At 40.0% G+C, this 19,976-nt stretch overlaps 1 protein-coding gene across 1 annotated transcript in view; it reads left to right on the plus strand.

The window, feature by feature from the left end:
• Positions 1–19,976, plus strand: part of THSD7B (thrombospondin type 1 domain containing 7B) — a 6,482,604-nt gene that overhangs the window by 2,858,852 nt on the left and 3,603,776 nt on the right. The gene's annotated exons all lie outside the window — the stretch shown is intronic.

Consider the following 19,976-nt stretch of genomic DNA (forward strand, 5'->3'; position numbering starts at 1 on the left):
CCAGGATTCTGTACCATACAGCAGTACTGGTCACACCACTGTTTTGTACACCTTACTTTTCAGCTTCTTTGATATTCTTCTGTCATACACTACACCTGACACTCTTTATCATTTGGCTTCAGCCTCTCTGATTCTAGCTTTGCCTTCTTCATTCAGACTTCCTTTGTCCTTAACCACCCTCCCTGTTACCTGAAGCTGTTAACTTTTTTCGCTTTCTTCCCTTCTAACTCAGTTCTCAGCTTCTTCTAATTTCCCCAGTTTGCTGCCATTACCATTGTTCATAGGTTCATAGGTTCATACTAGGCTATCTGCCCTAGGGCATTTATAAGCCAAGCCAGAGTGTGTTTGGCTTTCGCTACCCATTTTAAATTAATTTTTCTATGCCCTTTTTCGAGGTTAGTATACTGTGCCTCTGTCTAACAGTGACACAGAAGTGATACCCGGGGTAAACCTACGATCTCCCATCCACTCATCAAGATTCCTCTTGAAGAGAGTCAATGAGGGACTCTGCCTAACCTGGACTGGGATTTTATTCCAGAGTGAAGGGAGCCTCTGGGTTATGAATCTGTCCCTCCAGCATGTCCTATTTATTTCAGTGCTGAGGTTCAAGTCTCTCGAGCGCGTAGCTCGATGGGATTTGGATTTTCTGAGGTGCAGCATGTCCATTAATTCCAGGTTGGACATGGCTTTATACATCAGGCACAGATCGCCTCTGAACAGGCAGTATGCCACTGAGTAGAGCTGGAGTTTCTTTAACCGGGCAGCATATGGCATCTGTTTGAGCCCTTTGATCCTCTTGGTGAGGTACTTTTGGGGTCTTTCCAGTTGCTGCAGGTGTCTGGTAAGGTACATCCCAAAAGGGGCATTGTACTCAATTATGGGCCTGATGAGGGATGAGTAAAGAGGCACAATGACCTCCCCTGATCTAGATGTGAATCCCTTCATAATTAGGTGGGCTATATAAAATGTTTTTCTAACCACTTTGGCCACGTGGTTGTCAAATGAGAGATTGCTATCAACTTGGTTCCCCAGGTCCCTAATTACTTCTTCTGTACTTAATGGATTCCCACCTATGTGGTAATTTGTGGGCACTTTGTTTTTGCCAAAGGGGATGACTATACGCTTTTTGGCGTTTAGCTTGAGGCCATGGCTCTGGCACCAGTTGTCTGTTTCTATGAGGCCCTTTTGGAGGATGCTTGTGTCGGCTGGAGAGTCGATTATGGCACCCAGTTTGCAGTCATCTCATGTGTGTTTAGTTGTGCATTCCATTCTTCTCTGCCTTTAATACCACATTATCTCCATACAGCATCTTTGTTGATCTTTCCCTTCCAATCTTTTGGTTAATGTAATCCCTCACCAGTGTGCCCAGCAGTGGGCTTAGAGCTGAACGTTGATACACACCAACTCCCACTGGAAAACTCTCTGTGAGACAGAACACTGTTCATAATTGAGTCATTGGATCTTTGTACACAGCCTGCACTAATTCTACCAGTGTTTCTAGGACTTTAAACCACCACACGACTGGACAAAATCAACTTTCTTGGGACCTAGTCATATGCTTTTTCCAAGTATAGGAATGCCTAATTGGACTCTTTCCTCACCTCTAGCATCTTCTCACCTATCTGTCTCACTGCAAACACTGTGTCAGTTGTGCTACATCCTGATGTGAATCTCAGCTGCTCATCTCCCATCTTCCTTTCTACTACTCCGTGTATCCATTTATCGATGACTCTCTAGAACTTTCATGCAATATAACAGGAGTTTGATACCTCTATATTGCCTACAATTATAGATGTCCCTTTATTCTTGTATCCTTGCATGAGCATGTTTATTCTCCAGTCATGTGGTTTACATTTTTCTCTCTGCAGTGCTATGAATACCCTCAGGATCCATTTCTCCCCTATCTCACCCAGTATCTTTATCATATCTGCTGTGACCTCATCTGAGCCTGCTGCTTTCCTTTGCTTCATTTTCGTTAGTGCTAGTTTTAATTCTTCTGGGGTGGGCTCCCCTTCTTCATTCACTGTAAGATGCATATGGGACATTACAGCTTTGGTGGGATTTTCTTCATTCAGAAGCTGCTGGAAGTACTCCTGGCAAGTCGCGCTGATGTCCTTTGGACTGGTGAGCAGGTTGTTGCTGGAATCCCTTATGAAGGGTTTCTGAATATCTTCTTTATCTTTCTGTCTTTGTATTGCAACCTGATATATTTTCTTTGTGCCACCTGCCAAGTCCCTTTATAGAAGCTGGTAGAGTACGTCTGATGTCCTGTTCTTTGCTATTGCAACACATTTCTTAGCCTCTTTGTTAGCCAACCAGTATTCCTTCTTAGCCTGGTCCATCTCTTCTTTGTCCTGCTTTTTCCTACACTCCTTCTTTCTTTTGATAACTTCCTGGACTTCTGCATTGCACCACCAGATTTCCTAATGTACCTTATTTCAATATCTGACTCGGCCACATATCTGGTCTGTAGTCCTCACACATGTACTCTTGAGGCACTGCCATTCTTCTTCAACTCTACCTATTTCCTCCTCTTTTTGGGGTGCTAGAACCTTGAGTAATTCCTTGAACTGTCGAAATTTCTCTTCAGTCGACTTCCAGGTGTTCCTGGTCTCAGTTGACCTTAAAGCCTTCTCTGACCACTGCTTGCAGCTGATTGTGGCAGCCAGTAGTTTATGTTATGGGCCGACAGTCACTGAGGATGACTTTGCAATCACTAATTCTACCCCTGTGCCCTTTCCCTTCTAGGAAGGAACCTACCTGAGTTGCATGCTGGCCACTTGTGTAGGTAATCTTCTGACTTTCTTTCTGTCTGAACCAAAAATGCTTGAAGTGCAAGTTCTGCACTGTGTTATTTGAAGAAGGTTATGCATAATATTTCAGCGTTCAAAGACTTTCCCAAAAGAGACATGGTTGTTAACAGTCAAAACATTTTATTGACAACTGTCAAGAAATTTGTGGACATACACACATATTGGACACTTTTGCTGACTTGGTGTTTATTAAATGGTACTAAAGAAATGACAACGAGGAAAGCAGGACTTGTATTGTGTACATGGCTGTAGGTTTCAATAAGCACCATACAACCATTAATTAGGGACATCTTTCTACTTTTGGTGCATTGTATCACGGATCTCATTTGTATCTGATATCTTATCTTTTTCCATCCTAGAGCTCTTTTTCTCTGATAAAACTTTGAGAATTGTGTATTAGAAAATAAAACAAGACAGTACGTTCATAATACAATTTCTTCAGATCCTCTTATTCTTTCACAATTTAATGAAATAACAGTATTTTAAATATTATTCCTGAACTGACACCTGAATTTACTAATGAAGTATAAATGCAAGCTTGGCAATTATTAGGGTCTCAGCTATCAAGAGATAAGTTCCGTGGCTCTTAACCTTTTGTCTGAAAATGTGGACAAATGCCTTTTATAACATGAAACACATGGAAAAAGTGTGTGACACTTTCTAAAAACTTGCAAAAAACTTCAGCTAGGAAGCTCACTGTCTGGCCAAAACGTAGTACTATATGCAATTTAAAAGATATTTTTATAAATTAAAACAATTCAATATAGGTTCATAGGTTGGTACTAGGCTATCAGCCCTATGGGCCTATACAAGCATATCCATAACAATTCCCTGGCTATTTTTCCCCACACTATTAACTTCCCTGGACCTCTGTCTGACGTGATCCCAGGGGTGAATTTCCTTTTTCCCATCCAATCGTCAAGGTTCCTTTTGAAGAGGGCCAAAGAGGCACTCTGCTTGACATGTTTTACCACCACATCACTTAAAATAAAATTTTAGCAATGAATGTATGGCATACCCCCTTTAGTGAGGAACAGCTTAAGTAGCACATTAACATTTCACTCATTAACACCTATGTCACACCTCTACCATCTCACAGACATCCTTTCATTCAAGAGAATTTTCTGAAAAATCAGCTTACAAACCATAAGATAAATGAATATAAATATTTTGTGAGTGACAAAGGCTATTAAACTGTACAGAGAGTGATGTTATTAGTAGGAAGTATTGTTTACAGTGGTGAGAATCAGAACATTCCTAGTCTTTCCATAAATATTACAGTATATTATAATACACAGAAATCTGGCATTACATTTTTTTGCAAAGTATCCCAAACAACTTGTCTTATTTTGGAAACTTGTTAGAACACTTTTGTTAACCAAATAGGGCATATTTATTTAAATATTTACAACCATATGAAACTTGTGCTTAATTGTATAATTAACAATATAAATAACACTGGATATATCTCAAGATGTGCAGTTTACAGTGCAAATTAAAGACAGTTTTCTTAAGCAACATCTAAGGTTTCTCTATGATATCAAACAATAATTTGTAAGTCATTTAGTTTTTGAAGTATTAAGTGTGTATAGAAATATTGTTTATTTTCATAATTACTGACAAACAATTAGAAATCCTCAATGACTGTTGGCCCATAGCATAAACTATTGGCTGCCACAATCAGCTGCAAGCAGTGGTCAGAGAAGGCTTTAAGGTCAACTGAGACCAAGAAGACCTGGAAGTCAACTGAAGAGAAACTCTGACCTCACCAAATTAATAAATATACCTTCCCCCATGTGGCTCCATCTTTAATCCTTGGTCAGTCTCTCTGTTGCTGTGCGTCCCTGGCTCCGGTGTATACAAACTGTGTAAGTTGTGCTTGTTATACCTATGTTGTACCTGACATGTATTATTTTTTATAACTGTGACTGAATGGTTGCTTTGTCAGTAAAACAGGCAACTAGCATCTCATTCTAGAGTGTAGAAGTGATATTTATAACCGTATTTGGTTATCTCTGTATGCTTTCATGCATGTGGGTCAGTTAGACATAGTGTAACTACCTGCTTTATACCAGATAGGTTTCTTAACCTAATAAAGTGACTGGAAGGGGGTATTTTACAATTGAAGTTACCAGGTTGGTAGTGGAGCAATTTTTAGCTGTTATAGGCTAACTCTAAATGTGGGACATTTATAGTCAAAAGCAACAGGTTAAACATTGTAGAGTGTAACGGGATTATTTGTAGCAGTTATTGACTAACTCTATACATGTTCATTGCAGTTAAAGGCAACAAGGTAAACACTGCAGAGTGTAATTGAGTGTAGTAGAGTTATTCTTAGCCATTGTAGTCTAACTCTTCATGCAGGGTACTTGCAGCTAAAGGCAACACATAATACATTGCATTATCTAGTAGTGTTACTTTTAGCCATTATCGGCTAACACTAAAAGTGTTTTTTTACAGTTAAAGGAAACAAGTGTCATACATTGTAAAGTGTGCTGGCATTATTTGCAGCCATTATTGGCTAGCTTGAAATGCATTTCGGCACGTGGTATGGATATACGCACTATTGATACCTGTAGGAAGGTCTGCTGAACCCTAGAAAGCGAATGTCTTGATATCCTTGGTACAGGCCATGTGTATTAAACCATTTGTAGTGTAGCTATATTTCAGCAATGTTAGGTGTATTTTGAAGTTGCAATAAATGATTTAATAAGTTTTAAACTACTCAAGCTGTTCTGATTCTAAGGAACGCCAAGAATGCTAAGCTGGTACAGCCCATGTTAATTAAGGCACTTGTAGTGTAGCTAAATTTCAGTACTGTTAAGTGTATTTTGAAGTTGCAATACATGATTTAATAGGTTTTAATCTACTCAAGCTGTTCTGATTCTAAGGAACGCCAAGACCGCTAAGCTGTTAAAGCGTTTTAGCGCGAGTGTAATCTAGCCCCATTAACGTTACAAAACAGTGAACCTAGCCCCATTTATGTTATAAAACAGTGATTCTAAATTTTATTTTGTGTAATCTAGCACTGTATATGTTATAGAGCAGTGTATTTAAAGAAGTATTGATGGAATACAGCCCAAACTAGCTCTACTGTCCTTATCTACTTCAAAAACGCTACATTAATATAGTGTCTCAAGACACTTGAATCCACATATGTGGAAACTTGAATAGGACACAGGCTAATCTATACGGGCCCTAACTGCATAGTTTCTTTATATGCACACTACAAATGTCGTAAATGTCTATTTTAGATGGTGCACGCCATGTTAGGTTAGTGAATGTGTTTCTCATACTGTTTATAAACTGCATTCGCATACATTCTAACTGTGTACCCTGTTCTGTTAGCAACTGTGGTTTTTATACTCTATCTACACTGCAATTGCTTATATTCTAACTGTGTACCCTGTTCCTCAGCATATTACTGTTGTATGCATAAAGCTCTGCTCCATTTTAGAGTGATATTATGCCAGCTTTGTTGTTGAGGATGTTGTTATCCACTTAACTGTATCTAACTAGCCTTACAATTCTTAATTCATGCTTAGTATATTTAGAATAGTGACCAAACATATTTGATGTTATGTGCTTGTATGTTCATTTTATAGCTTGTTTTTGTAGGTGTGTGTAATACTCTGCATTCCTTACCTCTTTGATTCTCTCTCCCTTTATATAACCAGTTGCCCAACCTGCTTGTACAGTACTAATATTGAGGAATTCCCCTGTCTGCTGAACAGCAACCTACTTCCACAGTAACCTGCCTAAACTAAGGAACTGAAACTCTCCTCTCCCTGTGATACAGTCCCTCAAGGAAATTAAAACAAATAAAAGAAAGCATGTGTCTTTCAAATTACTGTCAATAGAAATATACTGTTTAGTAGTCCATGTTTTAATTTACACTTCCAAACCAGGACGGCCAGCAGCTAAACCTTTCTTTTTCCCCAAATAGCCTACCTTCCCCCCTTGTACCCTCTGTAAGTAACAGCTATCCTTCCCTCTTCATATTCTAGACCTGCTACCTCCCATTAAACATTTTCCCTGTTATACAGCCTTTGACCACTAGGTGGCATCATTTTCTCAGATCTATCCTACTGTCTCAGAATATAACTCCCAGCCTTCCAGCTTTTTTATAGCTTGCCTAAGTTGTAGTCCCACTCTCTCCCTCTTTTTATTACTTTACATCACTTTACTTCACTGCCTACAAACCCTACTATCAAGGATCTTACCTTCTACCCTTTTCCTATCCACACTTACCTTCACAATCAGCTCTACACTGATTGTTCTCCTTGGATTCACTCCTTTAGTGGCTCTACCCGCTCCGTTTGCCCTGCGGGCTCACTCCGCTCACCTACCCTCCCCCCAATTTCCACCCGCCCCAGTGCTTCTAGATTTATACACCCTAGCCACACCTACACTATACAACCAATCACATGGTCCAACCCCTTAAAGAAATAATACCCACTTCCTACTAGTCATCACCTTAATTAACTATCTCTATTTCTCCCTGTATATTAACATATATTAAATTCTTCCACAATGCTATCCACAACTACCCTAACACACCACAAACCCTTACTCTTATTATCACTCCTAACTATTCTAACTATACCATACCTACTTACTTTCTATGAACACCTTAACTTACCAGGATCTCACAACCTCACAAAGCAAACCTCTACACCAACAATATTAATCCCTCATAGCCATACTTACACATCTTGCCCACCAAAGTATTTATCAGCTAAATTTCATAGACTCAGTCATATTACATACTACAGCCCAAAAACCAAGAAATCCCAAGACCTAATATGTAAATTCTTAAAACACACTTTGAGAATACAATCACACTCCCTAATAGATAGTGATATACATCCAAATCCTGGCCAAATTCAACCACAACCCCTGAGCCACACACACACACCAACTCTTAATATTACACACTTGCTTACTAGACCCCCCAATTCCCTTCTAATAGCTCATCTCAATATTCGCAGCATAAATAATAAAGTTGCCCACCTGCATGCTCTCATGGATGTACATTCATTTGACATCCTCTGTCTCACTGAAACGTGGCTCAAGCCATCAACTCAAGACGATGCGGTTATTCCCCCTGGCTATAATATCCTGAGAATAGACCAGAATTCTAAAAAGGGTGGTGGAGTAGCTATACTATACAAATCTGGATTACAAGTGACCACTATAGACTCCATACCTCCACTAACTAGTAATGCAGAAATTCTTATTTCCAAAAGTCAGCTTAACAAATGCAAATCTATATATATCATCTGTATCTACCTCCCCCCAGGCAATAATACTAGTACCTTAGAGACTATTCTAAGTTGGCTTTCCACCAACTTCTCACAAGAAACTGTAGTACTAGGTGACTTTAATATTAACTGGAAAGGCTTTACATCTGATCAGCCTGCTACTCATATAAACCTTTATGGTTTTACTCAAACAATCACATCCCCCACCAGAACTAAGAAACATAGTAACAACAAAAGCACCCTTGACTGGATTCTTACTAATACTAATCATCAAACTTACAAAGTAGGTACCCTCCCTAAAGATATAAGTGACCAGTCACTCACCTTCTTAATAAGGTATAAGACTGATATACCAAATCAAACCATTTATAAGACAATAAGGACTAATAAAAATTTTAACCATGACAGTTTTCAAAAAGAACTTGTATCTTGTGACTGGTAACCCCTGAAACACCTACCGATAGATGATGCAGTCATATACTTTAATTCTAAATTCTTAGCCATTCTAGATCACCATGCCCCAAGCGCACAATCAGAATTAGGACTAAACCAGCCCCATGGCTTTGCAAAACTACCAAACAAAAAATACTCCAAAGAAATAAACTCTGGTCTAGCTGGCGTACAGCAAAATGCCCTTCAGATCAATTAAAGTTCAGACAGCTAAGAAACGAAACAAAGAGAGCCATATTGTCAGACAAAAGAAACTTCTACTGCCAGCTTTAACAAACCCACCAAAATAAACCTCAAAAATTCTGGTCTGGCATCAATAAATTCTTACACCCGGGTCGTTCAGTCACTCCTACTCCCTCAGGCTCTGACCACAACAATCCCATCCAAATAGCCAATTCTTTTAACACCTTTTTCACTGAGACCATACAATCTCTTGCTAATCAGATATCCCCTGACACCAGATCTTCCTCATCAGATATCTCCAACAGCCCACCACTATTTCATTTTCAACCTGTTCCTACTTCCCTTGTCTGTACCCTCATACAGAAACTTAAACCCACCACCCTTTCTGAAGATCTACTCCCTGCAGAATACCTGCAAAAAGCTGCCAAAGCTATATATATATATATATATATATATATATATATATATATATATTGATAGAACTATTTCTGAAAGCACCATCCCATCAATCTGGAAAATTTCTCATATTATCCCCCTGCATAAAGGTTGTAATTCCAAAGATTTATCTAACTATAGGCCTATAGCCATATTATCCCCACTGGCAAAAATCATGGAAAATGCATTCATAAGCAACTTTTAAACTACCTACTAGAAAACAACTTACTAGCCACCTGCCAACATGGCTTCAGACCATTTCATAACACCACCTCTGCTCTCTTATCCTTTACTGATTGCATTAATAGAAATCGAAATAGTGAAACTCTATCCTCAGCCCTCCTCATTGATCTGTCAAAAGCCTTTGACATGGTTAACCACAACCTCCTCATAAACATTCTCAAAAATTTGTCATTGGATGCACTTGCTATACAGTGGTTCCAATCCTATTTAAATAACAGGAAACAGGCTGTACTATGGGAAAATAACCTGTCCTCCCACCTCCCAGTTGTCCTTGGTGTCCCACAAGACTCCATACTGGGTCCTCTCCTCTTCTCCATCTTTACAAATGACCTGTTTTCTGTAATACCACAAGCTACCTGTATCCAATATGCAGACAACTCCACACTAATATGCTCAGCCACTTCTCCATCCGAACTTCAGTCCCTAACCCAAAAATTCTTTAGCACAGTAGAAAATTGGCTTCTACACCATTGCCTCATCCTGAACCTTAAAAAAAACAAAACTGATACTATTCACTCCCACCCGTAGGGCCACCCCACTAAACTTTATTGTTACATCCAGCAATGGAACTATCATATCTCCTGATCCTACCACAAAACTACTTGGGGTACTAATTGATAATAACCTCGCATTTGAGCCTCACATCAACAACACTATAAAAACAGTAAACAAAAAATTAGGTTCCCTCTACAGGATCAAACCCTTTCTGGCTCCACTAGCCAGGACCACTATCACCCGTACCCATTTAATCTCAACCCTTCTATACGCTTCCCCTATCTACACTAAACTAGGTAAAAGCAATCTGAACAAACTGGTTATTTCCTACAACAATATTGCCAGATTTGCAACTGGGTCAACCTATAGAACCCATCATTGTAACAATCTTAAGCAACTAGACTAGTTAGAGTTGTCAAATCTAATACTTTTGAACCAACTAATAGTTGCCCATAAGATCCTGCATCAACCAGCAAATACACCTATACTCACTAACCTTATTACTCCCTATAACAATCTCAAGACCCTACGCTCATCAAACAAACTATTAGTACAAATAGCTAAGACCAATAATGCAGCTGGTGACTCATTGTTTTCCAATACAGTGGGTAGAACCTGGAACACCCTCCCTGATCACCTAACCTCCCTATCCTCAGTTACCCTGTTTAAAAGCAAACTGAAACCTTACCTTAAATCACATTGGTTATGCCCCTGTGCTAACCCAGACTAACGTTCTACCTTGCCCCTGGACTCCAATCTTCCTATCTGTTTAAGCCTGCTTACTTAACTACTAACAATATTATGTGTCTGAATTTAGAGCTTAATAGTGTAATTGAATATACTTTGTATGCATATCCATAGCTGGTATGTACTATGATTATTATTTTATTGTTTTTACTTGATTACGATATCATTTGCAATGATATGTAATGATTGAAAAAACTTTGTGTACCTGTGGTTTTTGTAAATTAAATATTACTCTGTCTATGGAGCTTTTCTTCCCGGGCCTCCACTGAAAATGGACATATATCCAGTTGGACAAGCCAGGTCAACAAATGTAAAATAAAATAAACAAATAAAATAGAAATATTTCCAGCATAGTGTGATATAAATTGATGTAGACAATTAATTTTTCCTCTCTCACACCATGGTGTTATACACCATACCCTTCAATAGCATGTGGGTCTCTCAGTTATCAAAATATAAACATAAATGTGAAAATATGAAGAAAAGTGGAAAACAGTGACTAATTTCTCCACTGCTGGACATCCTAGGTTAACAGTTTTGGTGTCACTTTGTTAATAAACGCTTGAATTTTCTAATACATCTAGTAAGTCATGTAGCTCATGAAGCATGAACCAAAAAAGATCTGGACACCCTAGGGAATCACGTATGTGAAATGAATGTAAACAGAACAAGGTGCTAAAGGCCTAAATGAATTAATCCTTGAAATATTTATTTTTATTTATTTACTATTTGTTGCTGGGTTAGTCTCAGTGGGTCAATGCCATCTTTTTCAGGGGAGATCTGAGTTGGTATTCATACTGAATATGGGAAAGGTGGACAGGGCAGCAGAAGCAACCCTACTCTTTTCGATAAGTGGTATGGGACCTTTAATACCTACCTGAGCTAGCACCACCTCAGATATGAGGAACATTCCATAACAATGATCAGCTGACAGCATCACAAATTGTTCCTATATAGTTAACACCAGCAGGGTTACTGTTACTCTTGTATGAACTTCTAATAAATAACACTTCCACAGAGGAGGGTAGCTCACTGGTGCAAAGAATGTGCTGTAAACTTAAATGTTTATGCATTTAAATAAAGTATGATGTGCAGACAGTGGTACTATAAGGGATACATCTTAAGTACTAAATAACAAGAACATTTGAATTTTTGCATACCTGCACACTCTCAACATACAAAACTTGGTTTACATTTAAACCACGTAATGCATATTTGTTGTACAGGATGCTTATTTCTAAGCTATATTCTTTGAACTTTGAAGCAATCTACTGTTGAATTTAACAAGTCCAATGGTATTGCAATGGTTAGCATATAAACACCGTATATGAGAAGTCTAGAACATAACACCCAGCACAAGCATAAATAAAAAGTGAGATTTAAATGAAACAATAGGATAAAGGTCAAGGGCGGCTGCAGTGGTTAGCATTGCCGCCTCACAGCAAGAGGTTCTCCGGTTCGATCCCTGGCTGGGGTGCCTTCTGTGTGGAGTCTGCATGTCCTCCCTGTTCCGGGTGTTCCGGTTTCCTCCCACATCCCAAAGACATGGTGCAGGTGGATTGGACACTCTAAACTGGCCCTAGGTGTGCGTGCGTGCATGTGTGTGCCTTCTGTGGAAGGTTGGGTGCCGGGCTGGCGACTTGACACTGTAAAACTTCACTGCCGATCATGAGCAGACAGGTGATCCGCTGTGGCAACCCCTAACCAGGAAAAGCTGAAAGAAGAAGAAGAAGAATAGGATAAAGGTCAAACAGGGGACACGCATCACTAAATGATAGAAAGCTACACTTTCATTATTGTGTGTCCATAGTGGTGAGACACACATTTTGCATTGCACACACGGTACATATTGACATCACATCCAAGACCAGGGTGGTTATACCTCTGCTGTACTCTACCCTTATCAAACCACTGAGTACACTATTCCCTCTTGTCTGTACCTCACCAGACACCTACAGCAACTGGAGAAAACACAGGGTTGTGCCTGAGAGACTCCAGGACCTCCAAACATGACATACATGGAAAGTCTGAAAGATCTGTCAGTGCACTCAGTATCATGCAGGCTGCTGAGAGGTGACCTATGCCTGGCCTACAGAGCAGTCTCTGACCCTGCTCTACTGGAAATGCTGAACATTTGCAAATCAGATGGGACAAAACTAACTTGGCCTGGGTTATCAACCTAGACTATGACAAACAGAACATGCTGGGGAGACATATATATCCCCAGTGACTCACACTCCTCGAATAGGTTCCCACTGTATGTGAATCAGAGCTCCTCAATGATTCTGTTCAAGCACAACCTTGACTAATGGTTGGGTGGCATCTATGTCCCTCATGGACAGGGCCAGTTGTTGATGCTCACAAAAATCAATCTAACAACAACCATCCAACTATTCTCAATAAGGATACTTGTGTTTTTACACAGCTAGGCTTCTAAACACTGTATGGCCATTAGGATAATAGCCTTCTATGTGCATATGAAGCTATTAGCCTATGCAGGTCTCCCAACATTTTGTCTCCCATGTAGCCTGCTGATGTCATCTACTATAAGTTCACCTGCCGTCTTGCAAAAGTTACACTGGTGCCATTGCACTTGTGTAAAGTACTGAGTTCCTTAGTCTGTGTACTTAGATAGGTAGATGTTCTGTTCCCACTGCAGTCAACTGTGGGTGTTTGTCTAGCCAGAAAAGCAGAAGTGTGTATCCTACAGTTAATGCACGCACCAATCCAGTTCATGCTGGCCTCTCAAATTCTCTCTAATGTGCACTGCTGATGTCATCCACTTTAAGCTGACCTGTAGCCATGTAAAAGTCAGACTTGTGCCATGGCACGTTTGTAAAGTACTGTGTTCTGTAGTCTGTGTACCTTAGATAGGTAGGGGTTCTTTTCTCACTGCAGTCAGCTGTGTGTGTGTGAACTGCTGCTTGACATTGCAGAGAACATTTTACACCAGCGTGTGGGACACTATTATATTTTTCTCAACAGACACTGCTAATGTCATCAGTTATTGAGTGTTGTCTGAGACACTCCAAGTCAGACTTGTGCCATGGCCCTTGTGAAGAGTACTGTGTTCTGTAGTCTATGTATTTAGATAGGTTGGGGCTCTATACTCACTGCAATCAACTGAGACACTCCAGCTGTGGTGCTTGCGTAAAATACTGTGTTCTGTAGCCTGTGTATTTACATTGGTAGGGGTTCTTTTCTCACTGCAATCAACTGTGTGCATGTGTGTGTGTTTGTACAGCAGAGAGAGCAACAGTATGTGGGACATTGCTTTTACCATGTTCCTCTCAACAAACTGTGCTGATTTGTGGATGTGCAGTATAAACATCAGAGCAGGGTCAAAGATGTCCTGTAGTCCAAGCACAAGTCACCTCATCCTTTCCAATACAGATTTCATAAACAGGGCTTTCAGTATACCCACGTACTTCATGGCATGGTTTGTAAGAATTGCATTTTCTTGGTGTAAAACCCGCATGTTCTGTCCAGCTGCTGAAGGTGTCTGGTGAGGTACATGCAAAAGGAAGCATTATAATATATTAATGTTCAGCGAAGGTTTGAGTACAGTGCTGTTATATCCTCCTCAGATCTGAATACAATGGCCTGACTTCTGAGGTGCACAATGTAGCCTTTCCATACTACTGTAAACACTTGGTTGAAGTTTGGACTGTCTACATACATTCCCAAATCTTGGCACCACTGGTTTCAGCATAGAGGGGAGTGTTGTCAGTGGTGTATTTACCAGGAAATTACACTTTGCTCAAGGCACAAATCATGATACATTCTGTATTTATTAGTAGACTGTGTGGCTTTGGCACCAGTCATTTGTGTGTGTTGGCCCCTCTTGTACTATAGTCACATCATTTGTGGACTCATTGATTGCAACCAATAGGCATGAGTCTGCAAATTTGGTAGGCTACAGGTTGTATTTTGTAGCCTGGACTGTTGAGAAATAGATTCCAAACAGCATAGGGTCCAGCACAGATCCTTGGGGTACAATAATGGTGACAGATGCAAAGGTAGAGGTTGATTCACCAACTTTCACCATATCTGGTTTGTTGGTGAGGACATTGGTTAACCATCTAATCATGTCAATGTTAATCCTCAGCTGATAGAGTTTGTCAATGAAATGTGAGTAGGGGGATTGTGTCCAAACTCTAGGACAGATCAACATAGGCAGCATGCACTGTGTTATCTTCATTCAGGCCTATCACATGGAAAAAAATGGGCTGTGACAACATTACATATTACCTATAGCATGACTCAGAACTTATGTTTACCTGACATGGTGTGATACACACTTCAACACACCCTCCAGATAGACTATGTTCCTGTAGAAGGGTATACATCGACTTGCATCAATCTGAGTGGGCTGGGGGCAGCACCTGATGCACACATGTATAGACACATCCTGATTCCTGATCTGTAAGGTAGTCCAACATGTCATCATGGGCCTTCTCTAAATAGACACTACTAATATCCCTGCTGTGTGCAACAGCAATGTGAGTTTTTGATCCTACATCTATGTCTGTTACATTTGTTAGATGTCCTTAAAGAACATCATCCTGTGGAACTTGAAAAGGTCAAGGCAGTTGACAGGAGTCCACATTGAGATGTTCATTCTACAATGACAGATGTGGCCATAAACACCTATATCACCAAGTGGGTAGAACAGTGGATCACATACGTGGCATCTAAGTATGTAAAAATATGTGAAGTAATCCATAGCTTGTGTCCAGTGATCAAGTTTGTACATCAGGGCTGTCTGCTAGACTCTTTCCTGTCCATGATTGAAATCACAGATGCCAAGAATGACGTACAAATCCTGTGTCCCAACAGCTGTCTGGAGGACTATAGATTGTGGACAATCATTGATTCCAACTGTGATATTGGTGTAATACAGACAGTATCGATACACATCAAAGATTGCTGCTACAGCCATGACAACACATGAGATGAAAAAAAATGGGGATTTGTTTTGTTATACAAACAAATGCACAAACCAAGGATCATGTAGACATCATACCCTATCAGCAGACTAGCTGTTATGCAGTCTGTGTCCTGAGATATATGGTATGTGGAATGTCCAAGAGCATGTGTCCATGGTGGGGAGTACTCCCTTGTATGTAATACATCTATCAAGTATTTAAGTCAGAAAGTGGTAGAAAGTGCCCCAAAGCAGACAAATAAATACTGAGTATGTGTAAGACACCCACATGACAGGCCATAATGACTTCATAGTTCACAGCCTTCACTACACCAATACCTGAGTACAATGCATCCTTCCTCATATCCCTCCATACAGATCTTCAAATGATTTGTAACTGAAATGTACCACCTTTGTAACTGTGATCTGTCACACATCTATTTGTACATACCTAGGTATTAGTTTTGTTGCATAATCATTACTGTCTGATGGCACAGAACCCCCATCAAGGCGGAAGACCACATGCAGTGTGATATCTGTTTTGATGATGCACTCATGGCATACATAGCTGTTTAATGACATTGATTGCATGGTTAATATTCATGATAGTGTGACTTATGCCATATATATCTCTGCCACAGACACCAGTCAACTAGCCTGTATTGATAATAATGTCAAGTGTGTCTACTCACACCTCCTGCATATGTTAGTGTCAGGATAGTTTGCTTGATTGCACTCATAGATTGCTGACATGTTCTAATTCTCAGTCAGAAACATATGTCAGGGCATGGGTATTACTGGTGGTATTATTCTGATATTGTCCAAGATTGTGCTTGATGGTTTTACTGTGGCCGTGAGCCTTTATCTGTGTCCTACTGGAAGCCTGTGTTGACAATACAGGTATACACCAGCAAATCAGTGTGCATAGCATCACAATATGCACCCAACACCAATTGTATGTAACATCCATGATACATGTCCTCTCCATTGTTCATGTCTAGATGCTTTTATCACACAGACATCCTCCACTGTTATGTCACCTTGTGTGACAGTCACATCATATACATTTGTCACTGTGCAGTCCATACTATGCCATGTGGAGATGTGATTAGTGTTCCTGCTGCAACTATCTTCCTTTTACATTTTCTCATGTGTGGTACATTACAATGTTTAAAATGTCCTCCTTCCCGGTGTTCATCCCTAAGCTTCATCTGTGTGTCCCTATCCTATAAACACACTTCTCATGACATTTCTTGTAAATGGCAGTCCATGTTCCCTTACAGATCATTGACACAACTTGTACAGACTGCCTGGAATAGGATTCCACAATACTCAGCACCATATACACCGTGCTGCCCTGTGCCTGCAACACATACATTAATATATGAAAAACCCATGTGACCTTGTGGCATTCCACACAATCCTGCTAGCCCAGTTTGCTGGAGTATAAACATACACTATCCTGTCCTATCCCTGCAACATAATAATATATGAAAAACCCTGGTCATCCTTGTGGCATTCTGTGCAGTTCTGCTAGCCCAGTATGCTGGGGTGTAAACATATACTGTCCTCTCCTATCCCTGCAACATAATAGATTAATATATGAAAAACCCTGGTAGATCTTGTGGCATTCCATGCAATCCCACTAGCCCAGTATGCTGGATTGTACACATACACTGTCCTGTCCTGTCCGTGCAACATAATACATTAATATATGAAAACCCCTGGTGGTCCTTGTGGCATTCTGCTCAATCCCACTAGCCCATTATGCTGGAGTGTACACATACAATGCCCTGTTCTGATACAATGTCCTGTCTTTGCAACATAATACATTAATGTATGAAAACCCCTGGCAGTCCTTGTGGCATTCCTCTCAATCCCACTACCCCAGGCTGCTGGAGTGTACACATACACTGTCATGTTCCTGTCCCCACAACATAATACATTAATATTTGAAAAACTGTGGTGGTCCTTGTAGGATTCCACTCAATCCTGCTAGCCCATTATGCTGGAGTGTCCAAATTCACTGTCCTGTCCTGTTCCCACAACATAATACATTAATATATGAAAACCCCTGGTAGCCCTTATGGCATTCCATGAAACCCCACTAACCCATTACACTGGAGTGTACACATACACTGCCCTGTTCTGATGCAAAATCCTGTCCTTGCAACATAAAACATTAATGTATGAAAAGCCCTGGTGGTCCTTGTGGCATTCTGCTCAATCCCGCTATCCCAGTTTGCTGGAGTGTACACATACACTGTCCTGTCCCCGCAACATAATACATTAATATATGAAAACCCTGGTGGTCCTTGTGGCATTCCATGCAATCCCACTAGCCCAGTATGCTGGAGTGTAAATATACAATGTCCTGTCCTATCCCTGCAACATAATACATTAATATATGAAAAACCCTGGTGGTTCTTTTGGCATTCCATGCAATCCCACTAGCCCAGTATGTTGGAGTGTACACATACACTGTCCTATCCTGTCCTGATACACTCTCCTGTCCTTGCAACATAATACATTTGTGACCTAGCATTCATTGTAACTTTTATTCAAATATCCTGCATTTACTGTGTATTTGTTATTCTATTATGTGCTGCACTACTGTTCTTCTTTTATTATTCTTTTGGAGCTTTTCTCCCCAGGTCTCTGCTGAAAAGGGGCTCCTGGCCCAGTCTGACACTACCCGGTAAACAATTGTAAATAAATAAATTAATTAATTAATATATGAAAAATCCTGGTGGCCCTTGTGACATTCCACGCAGTCCCGCTAACCCAGTTTGCTACACTATGACTTCCCGCTAACCCAGTTTGCTACACTGTGACTAAGTTTGCTATCCATGTTGCTTTACATGGTGTTCTGGCTGCCACAAAACTCTGCTTGCTTATGTTTGAAGGCGAGCCACGGCATGAATATTCATTATGTGCTTCTGCTCACTGCACAAAAACATAAACTCCATGTAGGCTTCGCACAAAGCTTACACAGAGTTTATTGAATCCCAGGGCTAGTCTTTTCAGCAGAGTGTACTAGTCAAATATGTGCGCGCGTGTGCACGCACATATGTGTGTGTGCATGTGAGTGTGCGTGTGTGTGTGTGTGTGTGTGTGTGTGTGTGTGTGTGTGTGTGTGTGTGTGTGTGTGTGTACTGCTTACAGCACATTGAACACAGAGGTAAAGCACCTGAAATCCTACCTTCCCTTAAACAGTTTACAGTATGCATACCTGTCAAAAGTAGTTAGTAGGCTTGCAGACAAGGAGACCATTAAAAGTGTACTCTATTTTTTCAAATGCCTCAGACACTGTTTGGATAAATCTTGCTCAAGGTACACAGTAGGCAAAAGGAGGCTGAGTGGCTGGGCCATATGAACTGCTGAAGTATTGTTAATGCACACACTAGAGACACACAACAGTATAAATAAGTATTCATCAAGCTAGAAATTTTCACTTAAACCTGGACCCAAATGTACAGTAAGTGTGACTTAGGGGTCAAACCTTGGATGGCCAACTTAAAGCAGCACTTTTACAGAGCTCTGCAGTTTATTATTTTTTTCTTTCTCAGGAAATATCACTTTAGAAACTAACTTACTTTATGAAACATATTATTGCTTTGGCTATTACTCTATAAATTGAAAAACCCTGGTGTTCCTTGTGGCATTCTATGCAATTCTGCTAGCCCGGTATGCTGGACTAAACACATACACTGTCCTGTCCTGTCCCTGCAACATAATACATTAATTGTGTCATGATTATTTTATTTATAAAATACTTCTTTCAGGGAAAAAAAAGAGTGAGAAAACTATGATAGGGTTCTTCCCTTTTCTCCCTCATTTTACTTTCCACACTATGTGTGAGAACTGTGACAATGTGAGGTATTGCCAGATATGCCAGGATAAGTAGGGCAGAGGATGTAACATATGCCAGCTAGGGTTTTGTAAAGAATTATATATTGTTTGAATATCAAACTAATGTGTACCAATGCTTGTGATGAAAAATGTATTTTTAAAGTTGCTTGTGTTAAAAATGTACCAACTGTTGGTCCTGCTGGACAGAAAAGAAGTATAAATGTATATCAGATTGTACTGTATTGTAACTGTTCAAATGTGTATGGTTTAACAGGGAATATTGGAAGAGAAGAGGTTAAGCCCAGCTCCAGCTAGCTTTGAGAAATAGTAAGAAACTAAATTACTGGGCCTAGGTTATAAAGAAGTTAACTCACAGTTTTGAATGAAGACAAAGATGCAATGTCTGTAAGATGCATGGTTTGTTAGGAGGAGTAAAAGTTTATAATTGTTTTATGACTTCCAGAAGCTGACCAGCTCTAAGCAAAGCTCTTGTGTGTGTGTTATTGATATGTAGGTGCTGAATCCTGGCAGTTTCTAGCAATGGGGGTTACATGGGAATCAGATGTC

This window comes from Protopterus annectens, chromosome 6.part0, assembly GCF_019279795.1.
Source record: "Protopterus annectens isolate FY-2018-M chromosome 6.part0, PAN1.0, whole genome shotgun sequence".
Lineage (NCBI taxonomy): Eukaryota > Metazoa > Chordata > Ceratodontiformes > Protopteridae > Protopterus > Protopterus annectens.